The 19,876-nt window shown below is 39.0% G+C and overlaps 1 long non-coding RNA gene across 2 annotated transcripts; it reads right to left on the bottom strand.

Annotated features, from left to right (window-relative positions):
- Window positions 1–1,299: 1,299 nt before the first annotated feature.
- On the bottom strand, window positions 1,300–19,780 carry LOC101680812. Of its 2 annotated transcripts, none has more exons than XR_200178.3 (4): window positions 18,413–19,780; window positions 9,948–10,119; window positions 7,093–7,266; window positions 1,300–3,489 (listed from the first exon to the last, which is right to left on the bottom strand). It is a non-coding gene; the product is annotated as an uncharacterized LOC101680812 (long non-coding RNA). The 2 variants fall into 2 exon arrangements; XR_001181084.2 differs by having other exon boundaries at window positions 19,178–19,336.
- Between the last annotated feature and the right edge of the window lie 96 nt (window positions 19,781–19,876).

Genomic DNA, 19,876 nt, shown 5'->3' on the forward strand with positions numbered 1-19,876 from the left:
ATTGGGGGGTCAGAAACAGAAAAATCACACAACTAAAACACTCACTATACTTTTGCAGTGTATACCCAATCCCCTCAACATCTGACCACCTGGATTCTTAGCCTAGCATTTCCATTATTTGTTTTACAGCCACTGATAGCATTAGGCTCATATGAAATATTATGTGCTATGAATAGACAATAAATACAGAATTATTGGCCTTGGGAAATAATAAGTAGAGTTAATGGAAGGAAGCAACAAGCAAGGGGACCTGGATTTCAGAATCCCAGCAAAGTAGCTCCAGGCCCTCTCAGAACATTTAAGAATCTCCACATGTAGGAAGGAGGACACTATTACTTCTCACCAACTCCATGGATGCTGCTGAGTGTGGTTATTGGAAATAAAAGGCTGGTATTCATTCAGAATAACTTGCTGGGGCGCCTGGGTGGCTCAGTGGGTTAAGCCGCTGCCTTCGGCTCAGGTCATGATCTCAGGGTCCTGGGATCGAGTCCCGCATCGGGCTCTCTGCTCAGCAGGGAGCCTGCTTCCCTCTCTCTCTCTCTCTCTCTCTCTCTCTCTGCCTGCCTCTCCATCTACTTGTGATTTCTCTCTGTCAAATAAATAAATAAAATTTGAAAAAAAATATATAAATAAATAAAAATATATAAATAAAGAATAACTTGCTAATTTATACAAGTAAAGAGAGTAAAAGAATTGGTTAAAATATTATACCAGTGTCTTTTTTATGACTGTTCTATTCCAAAATTTTTGCATTGATACCCCCCTACCCTACCCTCCTTTTGGATCTGATAAAATATAGCACTCAATAATTTCCTCTAGAATTCTTCTATTACTTGGCATCAGTGCCCGACAAACATGAGTGGTTGTATTTTTTGGTCAAGAGATGTATGGGGGTGGAATATAGTTTTCAGATTTGACATTGACTAATGCTGACATTGTAATATAATGGCAATTAAGTATAATTCTGAAAAAAAGAGAGAATAATGATCTACTGAAACAAATTCCTCCTACCCTTGTCAATTAATTCTAGTCTAACAAGTTTCTCCCTTGCTACAAAGTTATATCCACCTACAGTAATCTTCACATAGTCATAGACTTTTTAGTATTTCAAAGTTTAAAAATCCATGTGAACTAGTTTTCTTCAATTATATTGAGATTTACTTATCTTTTCTAGTAATATGCAGTCATCACAACATTATTAAAAGTTAACTTTTTTCTTTCCTGACTAGGACATGATACTGTTATGAGAATTTTATTAGATTAAAATTATAATGACATATGTTAATTTTATGGCTCTCAACTGAAAATGATGCAAAAATTTAAATCCACAATTTTTAAAAAATACAGACTTGATATGTGATGAAAGAAACTTGTTAAATTTTACATCAAAATAACTGCTAAAAAGAAACTATGAACACATTTAATATAGGACATTGTAACAATTAGTGTTCATTCCTGCCAACAGGTTATTTTCTCCATTTATGATTTTAGGTTTTACAGTGTAATCATCAGGCCAGTAATAGCTAATCAGGGCATAAAATAAAGTTAAAATGTTTTACCAGCCTTATAAACATTTGTGCTGCTAGATTTTTCACTAGTTGAAAGCAACAAGACAGCCTGTTAGGTAGCTGAATATAGAGTACATTGGAATTGCGCCATATGCTGTTTCAAAGAAACATCGACTTAGCTAAGAACATGCTTTTGATTTATTAGTTGACTTCTGTGCAGACATATGTGATTTCTTGATTCTTTTATTCGTGTCACACTTTTGATGCAATCAACCCTCATGTTCTCTTCTCCTTTTCTTCAATTCCTGGGAGAAAATACAATCAATCACTGAGGAAATGTGGTAGGGTAACAGCCCTTTTTCTAATACAATTTTCTTTTTTTATCCTGCTGTTTTAAAAAATATATTTTTGAGAGAGAAAATAAATGAGGTGATTTAGTGGTGATCTTCCTCTCCACACATTTTCAAATTTGGCCTGCCTTGATTTGTCAATTTTGATATTGGAAATTGATAGAAAATGATAAAATTCCTCTTACTCTTATACTAATTTGTTCCTAAGGGGAAAAAAACAGTTACAGTTTGTCATATCATCCCATAACTAGAATTCTAAAATAAAAATGGGATTTGAAAGACTAGACAGGTAATCGGTATTTGCTTCAGATGCCAAGTGCCAAGCCCGATAAAGAAAGTGCATTTTATTATGACTTAGCACTCATCAAAAACATACTACATGATGAGCATTATGCCCTTTGGCATAATGACCTTTACCTGGATTATCACAGATATTGTTCCAATAATTCGTAATTCAAATATTGGCCTTAGCCCCATTTTGCAGTACAGGAACTGAGTCTCAGGACTTACATCACTGGCCAAGGTCACACAGCTAGTAAGTTACAGAGCCAGGATTCAAACCAAGGCCACTTGGCTTCATGGTCTGCAATCCTAAATTGTCCCCTCCGTTATCAAATTTAAAACATGGAAAACCACCTATACTCTCTTAGCTTCTGTTTCCTATTCTGTTCTCTAAAGCATGAATAATATCATCTACCCCTTCAGATATTTGGGAAAAATAAGTTGATTTAAAAATGTGTGAAGAATTGCGAGCAGTAAGGCATAGACTTTTATGGATCTAAAGAAATTTTAAAGGCTTTCTCTTTTTAGAGATTAAATTTTCATAAGTGACCTGCCCAGATTTTCTTACAACTAAGAACCTTCACTGAATCACACAATTATTTCAGAATCAAGGCTAGAACCCAGCTGCTGCCCAGCCAACTATATTCTTTATCCAGCTAGCTTGAAATGAAACCTGATCATTTCTGTACCTTGAATACTCACTGAGCAGCCATTTGATATAACAGGAAAACAAGCACTTCAAATTGAAAGGATAAGACAAACTGTTACTATCACTAAAACTACTTAGGGAGCCTTCATGCCAAGTGGTAAGGTGAAATCCAGGGACAATTTGAGGGATTCTACAAACAGACCAGACCAATGGATGAGATGGGGATAAAGTACTAAAATACATATAATTATTCCCATTCTCCCACTTTCTGAGAAGTAAAGATACTCTGGATAAAGATACTGGTTTGGTTTATCCCAATTGAGGGGGTTGGCAGAAATGCAGAAATGAAGAAACACAGAGGAAGTGAGAGATTTCTTTACATAATGAAACATAAGACATAGATTCTGTTCCTCTTGAATCCATCGTAATTAGAGTTCAACCTTATCACTCCACCAAAAGTGCTTTAGCCCAGGTCACCAATGACCCGTGTGGTTCAAGCAAGTAGTCAATTCTCAGGCTACATCCGGCTTGACTTTTCAACAACATTGAGCGCACTTGCTAGTTTCCACCTAGAATCCCTTTTCTTGCTTTTTCTCCTCCTTCCTTGGTTTCTCCTCCTCATTCTCCTCAACTGGATCCTCCTCTTCTCCCTGATTCTTAAACGTTGGAGCGTCCCAGGGCTGGTCCTTGCTCCTCTTTTCTATGTGTTGTCACAGAAATGAAAACAACAACAAAAACATGAGTGAATTTCTAGCAAAGAGAAGCAAGACAAATAGGCAAAAGTGAGGAGCTAACCTAGATAATAAAACAGCTTATAGAAGTTTTGAAAATGCATGAGCGGAAGAATAAAGACATGGAACCCAGCAATTGTCTGAATGTCTAATGAACAGGATTTTCCGCAATATGGTATTTCTAACATTCCAAAATGATCTAGTAACAATATTGCAAGTAGGAGGTGAAGGCTAAAAGGAGTGTGAGAACTAGAAAATGTAAAACAAGAAGGATGAGGGTCCACATGGGATTGTGTGAGTAAATGCCCTACGGCAGAATAAAGAAAAATCTTTCAGGTGGTCAAAATGCCTTGAAGAAAGACATCAAAAGAAGTGGCTCTCCCCTAAATGAATGTACACTTAAGTTACCAGCAGTTGAACCTAGGGAAAGAGAAATGTCAAAAAAAAAATCATGGGTGTGACTATTGGTAAATCAAGTTAAGCAGAATTAAAGATGCAAGCTATGTTTTTTTTGTTTTGTTTTGTTTTGTTTTTTTAAGATTTTATTTATTTATTTATTTGACAGAGAGAAATCACAAGTAGACGGAGAGGCAGGCAGAGAGAGAGGAAGGGAAGCAGGCTCTCTGCTCAGCAGAGAGCCCGATGCGGGACTTGATCCCAGGACCCTGAGATCATGACCTGAGCTGAAGGCAGCGGCTTAACCCACTGAGCCACCCAGGCGCTCCGCAAGCTATACTTTTATGAAAGTTGTGTTGTCACCAGCCTGGACTCAAAGAGGATTGTGACCATTTGTTACTATGTCCATTGATCTCCTACCATTCAGAAGCCGAAAGCGGAGGCTGAGAAAAATCACTCAGTCCTCAGAGAAGGCATAGCCTCCAATGCCTTCTGCAAGTGCAGTCAAGGAGGATTATGCAGATGGAAGGGGACAGAACTAATAAGGGTCATGAAAAATAGTAGAAAACTGGAAATTAATCATATAACATATCTGTTCTCCCATGGTAGAGGGCTATGTTGGTCTAGTTCCTCTGGATGCAAAGGGAGGATTAAACAGGGAACAATCTTACTAGGGAAAAATCCTATATGAAAAGAGAGAGCAAGATGCAGCTGAGAGAGCCATCAGACCATGATACAAGTATGTCCATGACTGAAGGGGAAAAAGAGAAAACACTGGGAAATGTTCTAGACGCTAAGCAGTGTAAGCAAAGTCTAACAAAGCCATGAGGGAGTTGGCATTTCCCAGTCAACCCACTCATAATTCAAGCTTGGTCTTTTTCTTCCTTTTTCCATATATGAATATTGTCATTTGTCCCATATGAATGTGAACTGTTTCTGGCCCCCTTTTATAAATGGAATGAAAAATAATGCATTTTACAAGTCAATGGTCTTAATTGAACTATTTTAGCAACAACACCATATCTGGCAACAACAGCTTCAATTGGGATTACTACTTGGTTAGGCCTACAGTAGTTGATAGCCATTTTCCTGGATCCATCTGGTCTCTGCAGGGGCCAGACTGGGCAAATAACTTGAGATATAATAGAGACCACCACCCCTGCATCATCTAGGTCTTTAATAGTGACACTAATCTCCACCATTCCCACTGGGATAAAACACTGTTTTGATTTTCTATCTTGGCTGGGAGTTAGAGGGGATTAGTTTTAGAGGTTTCCATTTGGCCTTCCCCATTATAATATCACTTACTCCGCAGGCCAGGGACCCAATGTGGCAGTTAATCTCATTCCAAGTATATATCGATTCTGATTTGCATTCAGGCCTGGGGAAATGACCATTGGGTCCATGGAACAAGTGGACGCACTGTGAGCTGAATTTTAGTCAGGCCTTTATTTACTATTTATTTACTTCATTTGCTATTACCTGGTCCCCATAGCCCCACTCCAACAGGAGACCAGGAGGACCCGTTGGTCTCTGGTTATCAATGTCATCTCAGATCCTGAGCCCAGTAGTCCTCATAAATCCTGTTATTCCCCTTTCCCCAGTGTACTCTTACCCAGATAATAGACTGTTTAATTCTCTTTGGGTAAGGATAGGAGAATTGCCATGGTATACACTTTTCTTGGGGTTGAAGAGCCCTTCCTCTTAGGGACCTAGACACTTGTTTAGTCAGTGGGTTCCAGACCTGAAAATGGACTGTCTCTGAGAACTGAGCAAGGGATCTTAGTTTCTTATTGTGCAGGACTATTTTCAGCCTCTTGCTCTTTTATCCTTTTCTCTTCCCCCACCCTTTTCCTTTCTCCCTCTCTTTCTCTCTTTCTTACTTACTGATGTTAGGCAGCACTATCATTTGCCCTTGGGGACACATGCTTTATTTACCATCTTTCCAACTCCTGGCGACCTTGCCAGATTTTAAAATAATTGTGGTCTGCTGGCTTCTGGTGCCACCACCTGGCCTCTACTACTGATGGGCCCCATAGTACATCAACTCATGAAGTGAGCAGAGCTCTGTGACCAGCTAGCATCATTACTGGCCTATATCTTTCTCACCAGCACATGCCTGATGACTTTGGTGAATGGTATGTCCTCTCCACCCTCCCACGGAACCCAATCTCATGGTGGATTTTCTGGCCTTGCCTAATATACCCACTCCAACGTGCCCACCTCTCTAAAGCATTTCTGACCCCTTTCTCTACCATCTTCCAGGCCAACGCAGGCATTCCTAACTTACTGAGAATTGTCCATTATTTTTCTAGGGTTCTAGGAGCCACCACAGTAGCACACTGTCCCATGCCTAGGGTCTTTGCTATGGTGGTCATCCTTATTTCCCAAGAAAGTGCCCCTGACCCCTTGACCATGCACCCTTAAAAAAATCCCATCCCTACTTATTGGTCTGGCAGCCAGGGACAGTGATGAGGGTAAATCTGAACAGGGCACAAGAAGAGGCTTCTGCAGCATCTTCCAGCCTAGCTCAAGTGCCAGCCCTTTCTATGGAAGGGAATGCTGGTCACCTCCACACATCTAGAGGGTTCCAAGGGACCATAAAGTCAGCATCCTCAGGCATATCCAGAGTTCTCTGTACCACTTCTCAGGATCCCCACATGTTCCCTACTAGGCCTTTGACGGTGGGGCAGAGGGAGAGACTCTTCAAGCAAGTGGGGAGCCTGACGCAGTGCTCAGTCTCATGACCCATGAGATCATGACCTGAACTGAAACCAAGAGTCAGAAGCTTAACTGACTGAGCCACTCAGGTGCCTCTCCACTGTCTTTGCAGGCTTGGCTGCCCTGTTTTGGTCATCTGTGGCCATACCTAACCCTCCCATGCCAGTGACTTATATCTTTAGTACAATATTTGGGACATTTGTGGCTGATTAGAAGGATGATTTCAGTTTAGTCCGGTTTCCATCTCATGTAATGGCCCAAAGCAAAGCCAGCTTCATAGGCATGTGACTTATGCAGGGCCTTGCACTCAGAAGGGCTCTTCTCTTTTAACCATGAAACTCTCAGATATTTCATATTTGAACTTGTTTTGTACGTAAAGTCCAGTTGGACAGTGGAACACACATGTGAGCAGAGGAGACAAAGTAAAATGCATGTCAGCCTGTTTTGTTTCTTACCTCCCAATCTCGATGTGTATTCATGAGGTCCATGAGCACAGGAATTCAAGGATACCACATAATAAGCTGAAGAGACTCAAATCAAGCGCACAGTAAGTGTGCTGTGTCTACAACTGAGTGAGCAAGGACACCAGTAATCCCAAGAGGCTATGCTTTCTATTCCAACCAGAATTCCTTCAAACACAGAGAGAAAACAATGGTGTTTTTAAAAATACGAACAGTCAGGAAACTTTATCATATTCTTTCTTATGTTAGCTCCCTGTATTAGTGAACTACTTTATATTAAAAATGATGACACAGAAGCAAAGAAAAAACAGGGCGACCCACATTTCCTTCTCCTTCAGTCCTTCTTTAGTCACCAATAAATCTGAAGTAGAGCGTATTAGAAAATGTGTGTATGTCAATAGTGATATAAGAACAGTTGAGTTAGTTTTGTGCAGTTTCCACTGTTCTGATACAGAAAAGAAAAGATATTCAGTTATAAGCTACTAGAAAAGCTACAGTTTTGGTGATTTCACATATAAGCCAAATGCTCTTATATTTGCAGTTAAAATAGACATTGCGCAATGTAAAGACAAATGGCAAAATCAATGCTAATAATTTAAACCTTAAATTTTCCTTACTTAGAACAACATTAAAGGGCAAATTAAAAATACCATGACAACAGAGACAATGAAAGGAAAACCTTTACATTTTAGTAACTTTAATAATACATTTACCCCCTACTTTTTGAAAAAGAGGCCCCATATTTTCATTTTGAACTGAGCGCTGCAAATCAAGGAGCCAACCTTGGTCACCAGCTAGTTATTTAGCCTCTCCCCAGTTCACTTATTTATTATGGAGTCATTAAGTGAAAAGCAGGTTCTGGCTGCAGGTGCTCAAGCCCCCCGCATGTGGCTCCCAGCTGATGTGCAGGTTGATCTGCTGGGAGGAAGCATGTCATAGTAATTAAGAACACATATACCAGAGTTGGAGAAACTAGTGCAAATCCTGACCTGTTGCCTTTATGATCAGGGACATATTACTTAATCTCTGTGCCTCATTTTCTTCATCGGTAAAATGAGATCATGATTATAACAACATCTGCTACACAAAGTTGTGGATATTAAGTGATCTAATATATATAAAACACTTTGAATAGTGCCTGGCATACAGATACTACTAATATAAATATTAGCTACTAATATTATTTCACAAAATAGAGGGAAATAGCATAACCTTAAGCAGAAATATGAGCCGCTTACACTTCATTATAAATAAGTATTGTGTTAAACATTAGCATTATTTTTAAAAATTATACCTCAGAAATATTTTCCTTCGCTAATATTACTTAAACCTATTTGGATATGGCATAAAATTTTGATAGGTGAGCAGAAATCCATCATGATATCATCATTACCACAAAATGAGCAGTTTCTGGTCATTTTAAGCTTATGGGTAGTGTTCAGGCACGACTTCGGGTAGTCAGCTTGTAGACATGCAGACTACGCTATTGCTACATCGTGTTTAAGCTACAATTGCTTGGGAAGGAGGAGAAATTTATGAAATTTTATTTCCTAAGTTAAATGTTTATTTGGTAATTCACTAATCACTAACCACACAGAAAAAAGAAAAATAATTCACAGCAAAGCTAGCTGAAACAAACTGGCCTTCGTGTATCCTAGAGACTCACCAAAGTTTGGATGTTCCAGAACACACAGATCATACATTATATTGATGTAACACAACTTGGAAGGTTCAGTACTATAGAGAATAGAGCCTGAACTTAGCTACAACTGGGAAGTAATGTTTGTAATTAGAGAGACCTAAGTCCCCATTTCTCTAAACAGCTATGGAACTCTTCCATGTTCCAAATCCCTTTGGAAGTACGTGAATGTAAAGAGGAAACAAGTGCCCAGTCTCAATAATTAAAAATACCACTGCAACAGGGGCGCCTGGGTGGCTCAGTGGGTTAAGCTGCTGCCTTCGGCTCAGGTCATGATCTCAGGGTCCTGGGATCGAGTCCCGCGTCGGGCTCTCTGCTCAGCAGGGAGCCTGCTTCCTTAAAAAAAAAAAAAAAAAAAAAAAAAAAAAAAAAAAAAAAAAAAAAAAATACCACTGCAACATTTATCTTTAAAGAGAGTTTTGCATGCTGGGAAAAGAAAGGTTTCAACCCGATTCTAAGTAAAATAATCTTTAATTTGACAAAGTACTCACAAAAAATATTTTATTAAAAATACCAAAGCATGCCTTTTCCCTTTTAGGTTAATCCCATTCTCCTGCAAAATGTCCTGGGCATTTGATTCTTTTATTGTTGTTCACGTGTTCATTTCTTAGTGCTTTTCTCCTCTCCTAATATATAAGCACTTGCACATAAGTGTTTTTATCCTTCCACAGTGATTTAGTGTCATACAAGCAGTAAAAATCTCATTTCATTGACTGTCATTGGATTAGTTAAACTTAGTAAGATTTTATAACAAAGATAATTTTTAAATGATAGAATTTGAAAGGAATATAGAAATCAGAGATTTTATACTTTCTTTCTATAATAATGGCTAAAAAGAACACTGTGAAGCTATTAAATCTCCATAAGTTGAATACTATGAAACAAAACACTTAGAGATGGTATAGCAATTTCAGGTCTAACTTGCTTGTCAATTCTCAGTGCTACTTTTCTCCTCAGAAGTTTCTGGAATCAAAGTGGATTAAGGCTGTGCCTTTACAACTCTGGATAATGTCAAAGCCTAGCTAAGCACACCACCCTTTGACATTCACTCACCTCAGGACCTGGGTCTAATCCAAAGTATCTATAGGCAAGTGGCAACTTACTCTTAGAATGGTGTAAATTTAGAACTGGAAAGGTTCTCAAAACTTACCCAGCCCATACTCTTCATTTTCACATGCAGTACAAAGGCCCTCAGGAGTTCTGTCATTTTCCCAAGGGCACTCAACTCAGCAGAGAATGTGAGCACAAGCCATCAGGTCTCCTTAACTCCAGGCCCCTTCTTTTAACCTGACAGCGTTACCTTATCCAACTTTCAGGGGAATCTATGACCCAGAGATAATGAGGAGAAATGTTTAGTTATTAGATCCTTCTAAAATGAGTTACAGGAGAAACAAGGCACTAATTCATAAACTCAAGAGAATCAAGACTTCTGGATGCTTCCCAGGCTGTTCAGAAATCATGTGAAATCCCCATGCACCTATATAAATCTTTATTCTACTTCCTACATTTTGGAGGCACACAAGAATATTGACTGCAGACTAGTCCTGAACCTCTGATGTAATGAGCCAATAGCTCTTGTTTGAAACACCTTATCATGGTTTCCAAGGCTTCTTTTTGAAGAAATTCCCTGCCCCGAAGAGTCACTGCAATCCTCCAGGGTTGGGACCTGGGCTGGGGATGAAGCAATGCCTTGAATGCTAAGGTTGCAAAGTTTAATGGTGTCAGGTTGAATAATTGCCATATTTTTTTTTCTTCTCCTCTCTAACTTCCTCTGTTATAGCAGTAAGATATACAGTACAAATGCTTAAATACATGTAGAAAAGGGAGAGATTTTATAAGGAAATGACTTCAGGCTTATTCCTCTAGGGCTGGTACAGAATTTGTCTGCCTGAGAGGTGGAGGGAGTATCCTCCCCTAAATTATGAGATCAAAAATAACAAGAAGAGGAGCCAAATTGGGGTGAGGCTAAGAATTTAGGACTTAGCCTCTCTTATGGATGTAATTATGTTATTGTGGAAAACTTGCAGACATAGAAAAGATAGCTTCAAAAAATACATGGAGACAGCGTAGAGGCCCACATGTTTAAGTGTAGAATTGGCTTGAAACTGCAGTCATACGGAATTGTCTTTTAGAATCCTAATTCATTAAAACAAAAAGAAATCTTAGAGGACATGTCAAACAGATGAGAGATTAAGAAACTGAGGTTTGTGACAGTTAAGAGACTATCCAAAGGTCACACAACTGTCAGACACAAATCAACGTCAGGCCTTTCTATATATTTCATATTTGCAATCACCTGCTTAATACTGTTGTGAAACAAAAGTTCAGCCCCAAAACTTAAGAATCAAAATGTAATCTTCTTGAATCTATGGACTGGAGAATTGTGAGACATGTCAAGGACACAGAGAGACTATGGGAAAAGAGAACACATATTTTCCTTTTGTCATTATTTAATGAGCAGTCCGTTCCTCCATGGCCACTGCTTTTGGCTAGGTATGAGCTATGGAAACATTTTTCCTGGATTCATCTATTCCCTGGAAAGGAAACTCAATCTGGCTTAAGAGAAAAAGTTTCTCTCCAAGTAATGATAAATTGTCTAAATTGAAAGCTCACACCATAAACAAATTTGAACAGTACCGACATCTCACAAAATTAAATTTCCATCTAGTGAATTTGAATGATGTTTTGAGAAAAAGAGAGGATAATGTTTTCAGCCCTGCTTTATATGACTTTCCTCTGTAGTAGTGTTTTTAAGGTCCACTCCCAGGTAATTGAGAATACAATCATAATGACTTTTTTTATTTCTACATGCCCTACTTTTAGTGAAATACTTAATGTGGTTTGAATGTAACCACTAATAGTATTGTTTTTACAAGGAAATAAAAAGGTTTGCAAATTTTGATACTCATGCCGTTTTAGTTTAAATACAAACTGAACACATCCAAGAAATTTAATCACACAAAATGTTCCATGTGCGTTCCTATTTTTCTTTTGCCTTTCACTGGAACTAACTTTCATATTTTAATACAATCCATATAATCAGTTTCTCCATATTTTGAACTCACTAGTATATTATCTCTATAATAGTTCTGTTGTATAAACTAAAATGCAGTTGATTTAAATTACTAGTCAAAAAACTCTAGGATCAACTTTTTATAAAAATTACTCTTAATCTTTTACCTAACCAGGCTCCAAATTACCTTTCTAATTTTATCTCTCACTATTCCTCATCCTGCCCCAGCTCTAGACACAGTGAGGTGGTGTTTTCTCATGTCTCATGCTTTTCCACCTGTTTTGCTCATCTAATATATTCCTTCCTCTAACAACCACAAGCCTAAATCCTACCCAGCCTTCAGGACTGAGATCAGATGGCTCCCTAGCACTTGAGAATTTCCTAATACTCTGATCAGGATTAACCTCACTGCTGGTAAACTCTTGGAGCTCTTGCTTTCTTCCTGCTACACGCATATCCTTTTGCCTTACAACACAGATCTTGAAGGAACAATTTACAAACAGTTCCTAACTTACGATAGTCCAACTTATGATTTTTTGACTTTATGATGATGCAAAAGCAATAAACATTCAGTAGAAACCGTACTTTGAGTTTTGAATTCAAATTTCAATAAACTCAATTTCAAATGAATTCAATGAATTCAATTTCAAATTCAAATTGCAATAAAAAGTACAATCCTTTCTCATGATGCTGGGTAGTGGCAGCAAGCCACAGCTACCAGTCAGCCAAGCAATCGTGACGGTAAAGGGTCAACATGTTTTTGACCATTCTATGCCCATCCAACCATTCTGTTATTCACTTCTAATACAGTATTCAATAAATTATATGAGATATCCACACTTCATTATAAAATAGGCTTTGTGTTGGATGATTTTGCCCAACTATGAATATAAATGTTCTGAACACATTTAAGGCCAGCTAGGAGACACTATGATGTTTGGTAGATTAAGTGTATTAAATGCATCTCTGACTTAAGATAATTTCAACTTAAAATGGTTTTATGAGGATAGAACTGTACTGTTGAAGCTGAGGAAGATCTATATTATGGTGGTTAAGAGTGAAAACTCTAGACTCATACAACCTGGGTTCACATCCTACCAATATGTTGACTAACTGGGGATCTTGGGAATGTCCTTTAACCTCTCCATGCTCTAATTTCATTATTTATAAGATGAGATAATTATATTACCTATCTCATAGAGTTGATGCAATAACCTAAGATGCTATACATAGAATGATTTGAAAGGTACCTAACATCTAGTAGGTACTCAATAAATGTAAGTTACTATCAATTCTAATTTTATTGCTATCATCATCATTATTTCACTAACAACTGGGAGACCTGCAAAGTTGCCTTATCATGTCTTTTTTTTTCCTCATCTATAATTAAAACAGTATTAATATCTTATTATTAGTTATCTATTGATGCATAACAAATTACCACAATACTTAATGGCTTAAAAATATTTATTATCTCATAAGTTCTATAGGTCAGGAATCTGACGGGTGGCTTAGCAGTGTTCTCTGGCTCTGGATCTCTCACAAAGCTGCAATCAAGGTGTTCACTGGGGCTGTTCTGACCTCAAGGCTCTATTAGAGAAGGTCCACTTCTAATTTCATGCTTGGTTGTTGGTTGGATTCAGTTTCCCACAAACTATTGGACCAAAGGCCTTGGTTACTACCTGGCTGTTGGCTGGAGGTTAACCTCAGTTCCTTGAGATGTTAGCCTCTCTATATGGCAACATACCACATTGTAGCTTGACTCATCAAAACAAGCTAGTAAAAGGGAGAGAATGTATAAGCAAGAGGGGTCACGGTCTTCTGTAACCTAATCCCAGAAATAATATCCTACTGCTATTGTCTTGCTCTGTTTTATTGGGATAGTCCACAGGTCCAGTTCACACTGAAAGGGACAAGATTACACTAGGTCATAGAATACTGGTGATGGGATCGTTGAGGGTCATCTTTAGGCTGCCTACCACATGTTATAAAGTTGTGAAAACTGAATAGGATTGATGTATCTGAAATTCACTGTAGAGTCCTTAGCTCCTAACAGATATTCAACTATATGAGCTTATTCTCTCATCCTTAATAAAAGTCCTTAAAAACAGACACTGATCAGTGAGCCCTGTAGTATCGTAACACTATGTTAGGCAGATACTGTTCTCTCCAACCACCAGAGGAATAAATGATGATACTAACACAATTGTTCACATTTTAGTTAATATTGTTTCCATTTTCAGAAAGCACAACCTATGTACCTTTTAGCCATAATTCATTTAACAGTACAAGTGTATGGTAGGCAGAATAATGGTCCCTAAAAATGCCCTTACCTGAACCCCACCCCCCAGGACCCATGAGTAAATTACATGGCAAATAGGACTTTGCAAATGCAATTAAGAACCTTGACATGGGACACTGCCCTAGATTATCTATGTGGACCTAATTCTTATCATAGAAATCTTTAAAAACAGGGAGCCTTCCCTGTCTGTAGTCAGAGAAAGAGGTGTGACTACAGATTTGAAGATGGAGAAAAAGGACCACTAGCCAAGGAATGTGGACACCTCCTAGAAGCTGGAAGAGACAAGAAAATGGATTCAAAACAAGAATATGGATTCTACCCAAGAGTCTCAACAGAGGACTGCAACTCTGCTGACAACTTGATCTTAGCCTGGTGAGATTAGTGTTGGACTTTTGGTCCACAGAACCATAAGATAATAAATGTATGTTATTTTTAAGCCATAAGTTTGTAGTAATTTGTTAAATCATGGCAGATCATAGAAAAATAATACAAAGAGGAAATACGTAACTTACTCACGAGAGGAATCATACACAGTACTCTCTAGATGTCGATGAATATACATGGTCATTGTATAATGTAAGATATTAAAAATCACTGAAGGTTAAAAGTCTCTAAACATAACAATCACAAAACTCTGGGCTATTTTTTTAATCACTGTGTTATAAAGACAGTAGCTATCATCAAAAGCAATGAGAATATAAATTATTGTGTTCTCTAGAACACAATACACAAGGACCTCTAGAATATGTAGTATGTCGTAGACACTATTATAGATACTTTAGAAACATTAACTCATTTGATCTGTTAACCCTAAGAGATGCTTACTCTTGCCATCCCTGTTTTACAAAGAAGATATAGGCTTCATTAGCTTGTCCAAGAGTGCATATTGCAATAAGTGGCAGAGTCAGAATTCAAAGCTAGGTACTCTGGCTCCAGAGTCCAGGCTTTTAACTACCAGTTATGCTTCTTCTAAAATCATAACCTTATATATTCCCAGTAAGTTGCTTTATATACTGTTTTAGGCTTAAGCAGAATTTTTTTCAATTGTATGTTTTCTAAGTTATCTTTCCTTTTTATCCATTCAACAATTACTAAGTGCCTCCTCTGTCTTGGGCAATAAGGTAAAAAGAAATGAATAAAACAATGAGCCTCCCCTTCAAGAAATCAGTTTAAGTGACAGAAGACATCCATGTAAATAGATAATGACAAAATAATATAATAAATTCATTCAGGCAAGACCATCTCTTTTTTAGGAGCATGGTGGGGAGCAAATGGGGAGGGAGACAGACTCTCCACTGAACATGGAGCCCCACACAGGGCTCAATCCCAGAACCCTGAGATCATGACCTGAGCCAAAGCCAAGAGTCATACACCCAACCTACTGAGCTACTCAGGCTCCCCCCAAACCATCTCTTAATCCCTATCAATGTGTTCATGATTTAGAAGGAAAGACTATTGCTTAAATAATTGTGATACTTAAATGCTACAGTAGAAGCACCTAACTGGTGTTAAGAGACTCTAAAGGAATAGTGTTTGTAGGAACTGGTGTGTGGGGTAGACACTGAAGGGTTTAAATAAAAGAGTAACAGAATAACATGAGTTAGTACTTTAGAAAGATCACTCTGGTGAGCAGAGAAGAGATTAAAACTGAAGGGAGGTAAGGCTGGAGGCCATGGATTTGTCAGGAAATGATTAAAGTGCAGAGATGATGAGAGCTTGAAATAAGGCAATGGCAGCAGAGATTATGAGAAGAGAGGGTGGGATTTGGAGTGGTATTAGATGGCATTGTGGCCAGGGGCCCAGGATACGCCATGGGCCTCCCTCATGGAATAAAAGCAAAAGAACAGTGACAAGTTAGCAATGATGGCTGTGTAAACACTAGGCTTACAGATGGTGAGAGGGAGTATTTGGATTTTGTGTCCTGCTACCCTTCTACGTCATTTGGACATTAACCGGGCAAGTAGAATCTGAACGAAGTGCTTAATGGTGTACAGTCAGATAACACTAGAAAGCAACAGTGCTAAAAAGATGGATGTTATACTGCAGTGGGGAGAAATCAGTGCCTGAGAAAGGAGATAGCATTGTGGTATACCAAAAGAAAAAATTCAATTAAAAAAATTATTTTAAATTTTAATTATATTTTTAAAATCTAACTTTATGAAGAGACTGAAATTACCTAAAAGAAACATTTCTTTTTTTACAATTAACTACTGTTTTTAAATGTTGAATTGCCACCAATAATTATAGCTAGCAATGGCTTATTTGTGAAGACACTGTTCTAAGTATTGTACATACAGGGCCTCATTTAATACTCAAATGTTATTATTAATTCAGGTTATTGTTAAGTGAAACCCACAGAGATTGAGTAACTTGTTCAGGGTCATCCAGTAACTGGTAAAGGCAGAATTTGAAGCCAGACATTGTGACACCAAATCCTGAACCCGTCACTCTATCACTAACTGTGTTTAGTAAATACAGACATTCAGAAGTAATTTTTACTATGTTGTAGTAGTCTCTGAAGCCAGACTGTGCAGGTTCAAATCCTCATTTCATCACTTAATAGCCATGAGAAGTTAGGTAACAGACTTCCCTACTCTGCAACTGGTAAGAATACTGGTAAGAAATGCTGTATATACCACATGGCCCCAATTAAGATCTGCAGTAGACAGAATAATGGCCCCTAAAAATGCCCATGCCCTTATCTCTGGAAACTGTAAATATGCTACCTTACCATGGCAAAAAGAACATGGCAGACATAGTTAAGGTTATGGACCCTGAGATGGAGAGATTATCCACGATTACCTAGGCAGGCCCAATCTAATTAGATTCTTAAAAGACTGCAATTAGAGAGAAAACAACTGAAGAAAAGGTAAGAGAAATCATGAAAGGCTCTCAATCCAGCTGTGCTGGCTTTGAAGAGGAAGAGAGAGGGCCAACACCCAAGAAATATAGATGACTTGTAGAAATTGGGAACATGCCCTCAGCTGATGAGCTGACATGGAACCAATACTACCACAGTAAGGAACTGAATGCCATCAACCTGAATAAACAAACAAACAAAAAAGAATTCTTCCCTATACCCTGTAGAAAGAAACACAGGCCTATGGACGTCTTGATTTTGGCCCAGTGAGATCAGAGTTGGACTTCGGACCACAGAACTGCATGACACTACCCTGGTGTTGTTTTGAGCTGCTAACTCTGTGGTAATTTGTTACAGCAACAGTAGTAAACTAAGATAAGATCTATGTTTAACTTTTTTCTAAAAGACTCAAATATATTGATTTAAGAACTATGTAATATGCTAAAATGGATTTAACTTTTTAAAGTCAGCAATTCTAAACTACGTTAGGGGCATAAATCAATGTCTCCTTTACATTTCTATTATTAAATTCCTTAGAACCTAAAAATCGCTGAAAGGCTAGAAGAAAGTATCATAAATAAGATGCTATTACAATTCTTTTCATCTTTTTCTTTATAGTTAAAGAAATACTCTATTTTTTAAGTTCTCATAATTAATGGATGAATGAATTATACTTTGATTTTTTATTAATATATTTTAAGCCCAAAGCCAAGTCCTAATAAGACTCTTCATTAACACGTTGACAGGAATTTATAACTTCTAGGTTTAAACAATTAACATGTTGCATTTACAGAGGTAAAACACTCAAAGGCCAAATACACTATGCCACGGTTATCTACTTTTTCACTGTCTCTGAATTGGTACTCATTAGCTCCAAAAGAGTAAGGGCCATGCCTGGGTGTTCACCTTAATAGCAACACTGCTTAGCAATACCCCTGGGCCCCAGCAGGCTTCTGTTAAATAAAGGAACGAAAAACAAATGTGTTTTTAAATTAAGTATAGAAAACTAGAAGTAAGGCTTCCCTGAAATTTCAGTTTACTAGCTCACTGGAAAACTAAAGAGGTATACTATATCAAGACATTAAATGACAAAAGTTGGAGCTTATTTTAAACATTTTCAACCAAAATCTTAAATGTTCTACATGTTTTACATTTTGAATCAGATTCATTAAACCTAAGTCAAATATCTTGCTAGCTTGGTACATTTATTATTAGTAACACCTATTGTGATGTTCATGTGACATACATAAGGTTCCATGAATTAGAACTTGGGCTTTCTGAAAATGTCCTCTGTATTACTCTTTTGGGGTGTTCTCCCACTTTCATAAAAATTAAATAAAGCAAGTGTATCTGCTGGCCTGCCTGGAAAGTACAACATGGCTGCCTTCTTTCACAATTACTCAGTGAAAGCCATGGTCTTCTTCAAAAAGATTGTCTTACCCTCCAGAAAAGCACCATTCAACACGTGTAATCCGAACCACATAGGTAATTTTAAATTTTCAAAAACGTTCCCATATCAGCGCGTCACATTCTTTGACACAGTTCACATTCTTTCTTTCCCATAACGTATCTGTAGAAATCCAATGTGCGTTTTACTCAGACCTCCATTTGGCCTACCCCCATTTCAGGCGGCGAGCAACGACCTCATCAGGCACCTGCGGCTCTAGAAAAATCCCCCCTCCCGTGCCTAAGTGAACTACACACCCCAATAACTTGTAGCTGCTACTCTGTCTCATTTGTACTGTTGGTTCCTGTGCTGGGAAGTAGTTTTGTTTTGTTTTGTTTGTTTACTAATTCGGGAAACCATCAACATCACCCTTCTTAGGACTGCTTTTTCCCAGATCTCCTTAACGGATGGAAGACAACACCACTGCGGCCAGAAGTAGGCTAACTTGTACACCTTTGATGTAAAAATGAATTTGATCAGTGTTATGATTCATTAATAAGTGTTCTTTTCTCCCTAATGTTTCATCATCTGGCGAACAGAACATGAACTCTGTTCCACAGAAAAATTATTAAAAACAAAACAAAACAAAACACAACTTAAAAAGCTGTCTTGCAATCCTGTTTCTACAGGATACGCTCTGGGACATCGCACAGTCCAGCTGCTGTAGTAGGACTGGGCTCCTGGGGGGGAAGAGAGCGGGGTGAGGCAGTAACTAAAGCGTTCTCAAGACCTACTACGTGCAGGAAGGTTTGCCTAACCTCTCTTCAAAGCTCAGAGCGAACCGGCCAGCTGAGACACTACTGTCCGTACTGCCCAATCAGGAGGCAGTGGCAGTTCACGGAGCTACACAGAATTGCCTGGTGAACGCTCGAAAAATACGTTCCCTCGGGCGCCAGTCCTAGAAATTCGGACTTAGTTACCCAGGGGTGGGCGATCTGGCTGTCCGTGTTCTACGCGTTCCCGGGTCATTCTGACGGGCCCTGCTGCGCCCAGCGGCTCACTCCCCCACCGAGCGAGCGCGTCCAGGGCCTCTCGGGCCAAGGCTGTGGAGCCGGACGGCTAACTGGACTAGGCGACCCTCCTTCCTAAACCTGCACGAGTCAGCAAGCTACCCACCCACGCCACGCACGCGCAGCAAAAAGGCTCCTGCCCCGAAGCTGCCGCCCGCCTCCCCCGAAGGCTCCTCTCCCCAAAAGGCTATCCCGCTGTGAGCCCTCTCCCAGGGCGAGCCAGAAGCCAGCCGAGGAGCTGCCCAGGCGCCCCACTGCCACTCGGCGGCGCTTGTCCGGAGGCACGCCGCGCTGTCCGAGGGCAGAGAAAACCCTGCCCTCAGAGAGCCCCGACTTCCCCGCGGCCTCTTGACACCGAGGCTTCTTCACTCGCGGCCCCGACCCGGGGCTGACGGGTTCGCGACTGTCCTGCCAATCAGATACGGTTTCCTCAGAGTGGCCAGCCCA

The sequence above is a fragment of the Mustela putorius genome, unplaced genomic scaffold (genome assembly GCF_011764305.1).
Source record: "Mustela putorius furo isolate JIRA1106 unplaced genomic scaffold, ASM1176430v1.1 tig00003846_pilon_pilon_pilon, whole genome shotgun sequence".
NCBI classification, from domain to species: domain Eukaryota; kingdom Metazoa; phylum Chordata; class Mammalia; order Carnivora; family Mustelidae; genus Mustela; species Mustela putorius.